The sequence below is a fragment of the Chrysemys picta genome, unplaced genomic scaffold, assembly GCF_011386835.1.
Source record: "Chrysemys picta bellii isolate R12L10 unplaced genomic scaffold, ASM1138683v2 scaf2013, whole genome shotgun sequence".
Lineage (NCBI taxonomy): Eukaryota > Metazoa > Chordata > Testudines > Emydidae > Chrysemys > Chrysemys picta.
Window position 1 is genome coordinate 1545 of NW_027054717.1, and position 7454 is coordinate 8998.

Genomic DNA, 7454 nt, shown 5'->3' on the forward strand with positions numbered 1-7454 from the left:
AAGCCAACCTCAAGGACTGGGCAGGAGGTAACCCTGTAGATGATACCCTTACTGGAGAAGAGACATGGAAAGGAAAGGGGAACAGACTGTACTACTGATATTACAAAAAGTACTGGGTAGGAAACTCCTAAAGCAGCTTGCACTTACTAGACAAATACTCCTAGGGGGCAAAGGTGTGTGCAGGCTTGAGTTTACCAAGAAAAAGACGCTAAGCAGGAAACCTCAAGCAGTTTGTGCCGACTAGGAAGAAGGTGCTGAGTTCTCGTGAAAGCTCTCCTAACTTCTGAAACACACACGTGCTGAAAACTAGGAATTAGGGTAATTTCCATACGGGGAGATTACTTTGTAATCCTGATGTGTAATGAGCCACACCTAAACAAGGGGAATCTTTTAGAACCTGTGGCTGAGAGATTCCCCATCCCCCTACCCCATCAGAAGGATTGAGGTTCTGTTTCTATTAGTCACAGTAAATTCCCACAGAATGATTTCTACTTGGATTTTTTGAGATTTGAAGTGAAATCTTACTTGGGACCTATCGCGGTCAGATGGAACATGGTGTGGCGAAGGGGCGGCTGTAAGGGGATGGCGGAGGCCGTGGAAAATTCGCCCCTTTTCTCAAAAAAGCCAAGAAATGGCCCAACCAAGCAAACGTCGCAAAGTCTGGAAATGAACAGGAGAGGTGGGGGTGACTGCCCTGTAATCAGGGTTCAGGTCGCTTTCCCTTTTCTCCTCTCTGCATCGGCCCTCTTCACGCCAAGGTCCAAAGTGAGCTCCCTCTAACTAGGGTGTGGGTCTTTCTCTGCCTTTCACAAGGTAACACTGCCATTTGGAAGATAGTTCTAGAAACCAGCCTCATGAGAGGGTTCAGGGTTTGTCCTACTAGCTGTCCCGTGCCCTCCTCACTCACGCACTCAGCCAAGTCAAAGCCCGCGTCCTCTGCATCCACCTGGACCCGCCTTCTGCCGCAAGCCCTCCTGCGCTCTGAAAGAGATCGGTGCCGAAAAGTAGGCATTAGGGTAATTTCCGGCAGGGCCGAGTACCTTGCCAATGTCATCTGAATCTACCTTGTACACGTGCTCTCTACTGAGCCACAGCTAACCCGCTTCACCTCTCTCTTTCTAGCAACTCAAAGGACAAAATGGACAAGACGACACAAGCACCAAAGAAACTGCAGGAAAAGGGAAGAAAAAGCCACGGCCAACGGCTGCACACACCGCACACACAGCACACACCGCACCCCTGTACCGAGGGATCGGGTTCGACACTTCTCCTCACAGGCTTAATCCCCCTTCAGGTGCCCGGTAAAAGGACCTCCCTGTAAACAAGGATCACGGTCCATTCCTTGCCAACCAAAATGCTTTATGGGTCCCTTCCATAGCTGAGGAGGAGCGAGCCCCCTTTAAAACGGGTTGAGGTCTCTGTGAGTTTGAGCTCCTTAGGACCTAGCCTTTAAAATGCCCCGGGCCGTTGACCTCTCCCTGTCAGAAGGGTGCAGGTCTCCCCTTTCTAACTCCTCTTGGGCCGTTGGCACTCGCTGGGCAACGAGACCACCCACTTCCGAGGGAACGGAGGTCTCTCCTTTACAGCGCTTTTCGCTCTGGCCCATTGGAAGGCCCCTGGCTTAAGGACCACCCTGTAAGGAGGGTTTCGGTCTCCTTTGCCATGCAAATTAAGCCACAGGTCACTTTGACACGCCCGGCAAAATGACTGCCCTGTAACCAGGGTGTAAAGTCTTATACCTCTCACGCTTAAGCTAGGGGAGTCTTTCTGTGCCTGTGGCTTAGCGACTCTCCCCGACCCTCCACCACTTGAGAAGAGTTGAACTTCTGTTTCTCTTAGTCACAGTAAATTCCCACAGAATGATTTCTACTTGGCTTTTTTGAGATTTGAAGTGAAATCTTATTTGGGACCTATCCCGGTCAGATGGAACATGGTGTGGCGAAGGGGCGGCTGTAAGGGGATGGAGGAGGCCGTGGAAAATTCGCCCCTTTTCTCAAAAAAGCCAAGAAATGGCCCAACCAAGCAAACGTCACAAAGTCTGGAAATGAACAGGGGAGGTGGGGGGCTCCTTTCGGACCCTCACTTCCGTGTAATCCTTCCTCAAGTCCTTTTGCCCTGCCCAATTTACACCGCTCAACCAACCACAACTTTCACCCTTTGTTTTCTTGTGCACAAGAAAGAACGCTGTCGGACTGACGAGCGTTAACTGTAGGGATTCGGACAGCTCCGTTTGTTGTGTCCGAATTCCTGGCCTTGTGTCTCTTTGGTGATAAAGAGAGGAGATTCCTCGGGCTACGTTGGAAGAGACTGAGGTGGGGGTCCTTTCTGAAATGTGTTCATGTTGAGATGTTGTAGGTAGATGCGGTGGTATTCAGAGCCGGCAGGTGGGTGCACCTAACCCTACTAACAGGACCGCGTCACAAGTAAAAGGGGTCTTTTCTGGTATAGGTAGGGGGCACAAAGTTGTCATTTTCTTGGTGGGGTAGGAGGTAAGTCGGGAAGGGTGTCGCTGAGGGACGGAGGATTGATTGGAAAGGGGACACTCAGCAGGATCCCTCCCTTACCTGTTCATTTCCAGATCTTTTCACATTCAGGACTCCCCCCACCCTCATTGTGTAACGGAGGTGTATTATATTAAAGAAAGGGTGACTGCCCTGTAATCAGGGTTCAGGTCGCTTTCCCTTTTCTCCTCTCTGCATCGGCCCTCTTCACGCCAAGGTCCAAAGTGAGCTCCCTCTAACTAGGGTGTGGGTCTTTCCCTGCCTTTCACAAGGTAACACTGCCATTTGGAAGATAGTTCTAGAAACCAGCCTCTTGAGAGGGTTCAGGGTTTGTCCTACTAGCTGTCCCGTGCCCTCCTCACTCACGCACTCAGCCAAGTCAAAGCCCGCGTCCTCTGCATCCACCTGGACCCGCCTTCTGCCGCAAGCCCTCCTGCGCTCTGAAAGAGATCGGTGCCGAAAAGTAGGCATTAGGGTAATTTCCGGCAGGGCCGAGTACCTTGCCAATGTCATCTGAATCTACCTTGTACACGTGCTCTCTACTGAGCCACAGCTAACCCGCTTCACCTCTCTCTTTCTAGCAACTCAAAGGACAAAATGGACAAGACGACACAAGCACCAAAGAAACTGCAGGAAAAGGGAAGAAAAAGCCACGGCCAACGGCTGCACACACCGCACCCACCGCACCCCTGTACCGAGGGATCGGGTTCGACACTTCTCCTCACAGGCTTAATCCCCCTTCAGGTGCCCGGTAAAAGGACCTCCCTGTAAACAAGGATCACGGTCCATTCCTTGCCAACCAAAATGCTTTATGGGTCCCTTCCATAGCTGAGGAGGAGCGAGCCCCCTTTAAAACGGGTTGAGGTCTCTGTGGGTTTGAGCTCCTTAGGACCTAGCCTTTAAAATGCCCCGGGCCGTTGACCTCTCCCTGTCAGAAGGGTGCAGGTCTCCCCTTTCTAACTCCTCTTGGGCCGTTGGCACTCGCTGGGCAACGAGACCACCCACTTCCGAGGGAACGGAGGTCTCTCCTTTACAGCGCTTTTCGCTCTGGCCCATTGGAAGGCCCCTGGCTTAAGGACCACCCTGTAAGGAGGGTTTCGGTCTCCTTTGCCATGCAAATTAAGCCACAGGTCACTTTGACACGGCCGGCAAAATGACTGCCCTGTAACCAGGGTGTAAGGTCTTATACCTCTCACGCTTAAGCTAGGGCAGCCTTTCTGTGCCTGTGGCTTAGCGACTCCCCCCGACCCTCCACCACTTGAGAAGAGTTGAACTTCTGTTTCTCTTAGTCACAGTAAATTCCCACAGAATGATTTCTACTTGGCTTTTTTGAGATTTGAAGTGAAATCTTATTTGGGACCTATCCCGGTCAGATGGAACATGGTGTGGCGAAGGGGCGGCTGTAAGGGGATGGAGGAGGCCGTGGAAAATTCGCCCCTTTTCTCAAAAAAGCCAAGAAATGGCCCAACCAAGCAAACGTCACAAAGTCTGGAAATGAACAGGGGAGGTGGGGGGCTCCTTTCGGACCCTCACTTCCGTGTAATCCTTCCTCAAGTCCTTTTGCCCTGCCCAATTTACACCGCTCAACCAACCACAACTTTCCCCTTTGTTTTCTTGTGCACAAGAAAGAACGCTGTCGGACTGACGAGCGTTAACTGTAGGGATTCGGACAGCTCCGTTTGTTGTGTCCGAATTCCTGGCCTTGTGTCTCTTTGGTGATAAAGAGAGGAGATTCCTCGGGCTACGTTGGAAGAGACTGAGGTGGCGGTCCTTTCTGAAATGTGTTCATGTTGAGATGTTGTAGGTAGATGCGGTGGTATTCAGAGCCGGCAGGTGGGTGCACCTAACCCTACTAACAGGACCGCGTCACAAGTAAAAGGGGTCTTTTCTGGTAAAGGTAGGGGGCACAAAGTTGTCATTTTCTTGGTGGGGTAGGAGGTAAGTCGGGAAGGGTGTCGCTGAGGGACGGAGGATTGATTGGAAAGGGGACACTCAGCAGGATCCCTCCCTTACCTGTTCATTTCCAGATCTTTTCACATTCAGGACTCCCCCCACCCTCATTGTGTAAAGGAGGTGTATTATATTAAAGAAAGGATGACTGCCCTGTAATCAGGGTTCAGGTCGCTTTCCCTTTTCTCCTCTCTGCATCGGCCCTCTTCACGCCAAGGTCCAAAGTGAGCTCCCTCTAACTAGGGTGTGGGTCTTTCCCTGCCTTTCACAAGGTAACACTGCCATTTGGAAGATAGTTCTAGAAACCAGCCTCTTGAGAGGGTTCAGGGTTTGCCCTACTAGCTGTCCCGTGCCCTCCTCACTCACGCACTCAGCCAAGTCAAAGCCCGCGTCCTCTGCATCCACCTGGACCCGCCTTCTGCCGCAAGCTCTCCTGCGCTCTGAAAGAGATCGGTGCCGAAAAGTAGGCATTAGGGTAATTTCCGGCAGGGCCGAGTACCTTGCCAATGTCATCTGAATCTACCTTGTACACGTGCTCTCTACTGAGCCACAGCTAACCCGCTTCACCTCTCTCTTTCTAGCAACTCAAAGGACAAAATGGACAAGACGACACAAGCACCAAAGAAACTGCAGGAAAAGGGAAGAAAAAGCCACGGCCAACGGCTGCACACACCGCACACACCGCACCCCTGTACCGAGGGATTGGGTTCGACACTTCTCCTCACAGGCTTAATCCCCCTTCAAGTGCCCGGTAAAAGGACCTCCCTGTAAACAAGGATCAAGGTCCATTCCTTACCAACCAAAATGCTTTATGGATCCCTTCCATACCTGAGGCGGAGCGAACCCCCTTTAAAAAGGGTTGAGGTCTCTGTGGGTTTGAGCTCCTTAGGACTTAGCCTTTAAAATGCCCCGTGCAGTTGACCTCTCCCTGTCAGAAGGGTGCAGGTCTCCCCTTTCTAACTCCTCTTGGGCCGTTGGCACTCGCTGGGCAACGAGACCACCCACTTCCGAGGGAACGGAGGTCTCTCCTTTACAGCGCTTTTCGCTCTGGCCCATTGCAAGGCCCCAGGCTTAAGGACCACCCTGTAAGGAGGGTTTCGGTCTCCTTTGCCATGCAAATTAACAGGTCACTTTGACACGCCCGGCAAAATGACTGCCCTGTAACCAGGGTGTAAGGTCTTATACCTCTCACGCTTAAGCTAGGGGAGCCTTTCTGTGCCTGTAGCTTAGCGACTCCCCCCGACCCTCCACCACTTGAGAAGAGTTGAACTTCTGTTTCTCTTAGTCACAGTAAATTCCCACAGAATGATTTCTACTTGGCTTTTTTGAGATTTGAAGTGAAATCTTATTTGGGACCTATCCCGGTCAGATGGAACATGGTGTGGCGAAGGGGCGGCTGTAAGGGGATGGAGGAGGCCGTGGAAAATTCGCCCCTTTTCTCAAAAAAGCCAAGAAATGGCCCAACCAAGCAAACGTCACAAAGTCTGGAAATGAACAGGGGAGGTGGGGGGCTCCTTTCGGACCCTCACTTCCGTGTAATCCTTCCTCAAGTCCTTTTGCCCTGCCCAATTTACACCGCTCAACCAACCACAACTTTCCCCTTTGTTTTCTTGTGCACAAGAAAGAACGCTGTCGGACTGACGAGCGTTAACTGTAGGGATTCGGACAGCTCCGTTTGTTGTGTCCGAATTCCTGGCCTTGTGTCTCTTTGGTGATAAAGAGAGGAGATTCCTCGGGCTACGTTGGAAGAGACTGAGGTGGGGGTCCTTTCTGAAATGTGTTCATGTTGAGATGTTGTAGGTAGATGCGGTGGTATTCAGAGCCGGCACGTGGGTGCACCTAACCCTACTAACAGGACCGCGTCACAAGTAAAAGGGGTCTTTTCTGGTAAAGGTAGGGGGCACAAAGTTGTCATTTTCTTGGTGGGGTAGGAGGTAAGTCGGGAAGGGTGTCGCTGAGGGACGGAGGATTGATTGGAAAGGGGACACTCAGCAGGATCCCTCCCTTACCTGTTCATTTCCAGATCTTTTCACATTCAGGACTCCCCCCACCCTCATTGTGTAACGGAGGTGTATTATATTAAAGAAAGGGTGACTGCCCTGTAATCAGGGTTCAGGTCGCTTTCCCTTTTCTCCTCTCTGCATCGGCCCTCTTCACGCCAAGGTCCAAAGTGAGCTCCCTCTAACTAGGGTGTGGGTCTTTCCCTGCCTTTCACAAGGTAACACTGCCATTTGGAAGATAGTTCTAGAAACCAGCCTCTTGAGAGGGTTCAGGGTTTGTCCTACTAGCTGTCCCGTGCCCTCCTCACTCACGCACTCAGCCAAGTCAAAGCCCGCGTCCTCTGCATCCACCTGGACCCGCCTTCTGCCGCAAGCCCTCCTGCGCTCTGAAAGAGATCGGTGCCGAAAAGTAGGCATTAGGGTAATTTCCGGCAGGGCCGAGTACCTTGCCAATGTCATCTGAATCTACCTTGTACACGTGCTCTCTACTGAGCCACACCTAACCCGCTTCACCTCTCTCTTTCTAGCAACTCAAAGGACAAAATGGACAAGACGACACAAGCACCAAAGAAACTGCAGGAAAAGGGAAGAAAAAGCCACGGCCAACGGCTGCACACACCGCACACACAGCACCCCTGTACCGAGGGATCGGGTTCGACACTTCTCCTCACAGGCTTAATCCCCCTTCAGGTGCCCGGTAAAAGGACCTCCCTGTAAACAAGGATCACGGTCCATTCCTTGCCAACCAAAATGCTTTATGGGTCCCTTCCATAGCTGAGGAGGAGCGAGCCCCCTTTAAAACGGGTTGAGGTCTCTGTGGGTTTGAGCTCCTTAGGACCTAGCCTTTAAAATGCCCCGGGCCGTTGACCTCTCCCTGTCAGAAGGGTGCAGGTCTCCCCTTTCTAACTCCTCTTGGGCCGTTGGCACTCGCTGGGCAACGAGACCACCCACTTCCGAGGGAACGGAGGTCTCTCCTTTACAGCGCTTTTCGCTCTGGCCCATT

The 7454-nt window shown here is 51.9% G+C and overlaps 1 long non-coding RNA gene across 1 annotated transcript; it reads left to right on the forward strand.

The window, feature by feature from the left end:
• Window positions 1-875: 875 nt before the first annotated feature.
• Window positions 876-7111, forward strand: LOC135980155 (uncharacterized). The gene is made up of 5 exons (XR_010597358.1): window positions 876-1016; window positions 1123-2976; window positions 3083-4914; window positions 5033-6872; window positions 6979-7111. It is a non-coding gene; the product is annotated as an uncharacterized LOC135980155 (long non-coding RNA).
• Window positions 7112-7454: the final 343 nt, after the last annotated feature.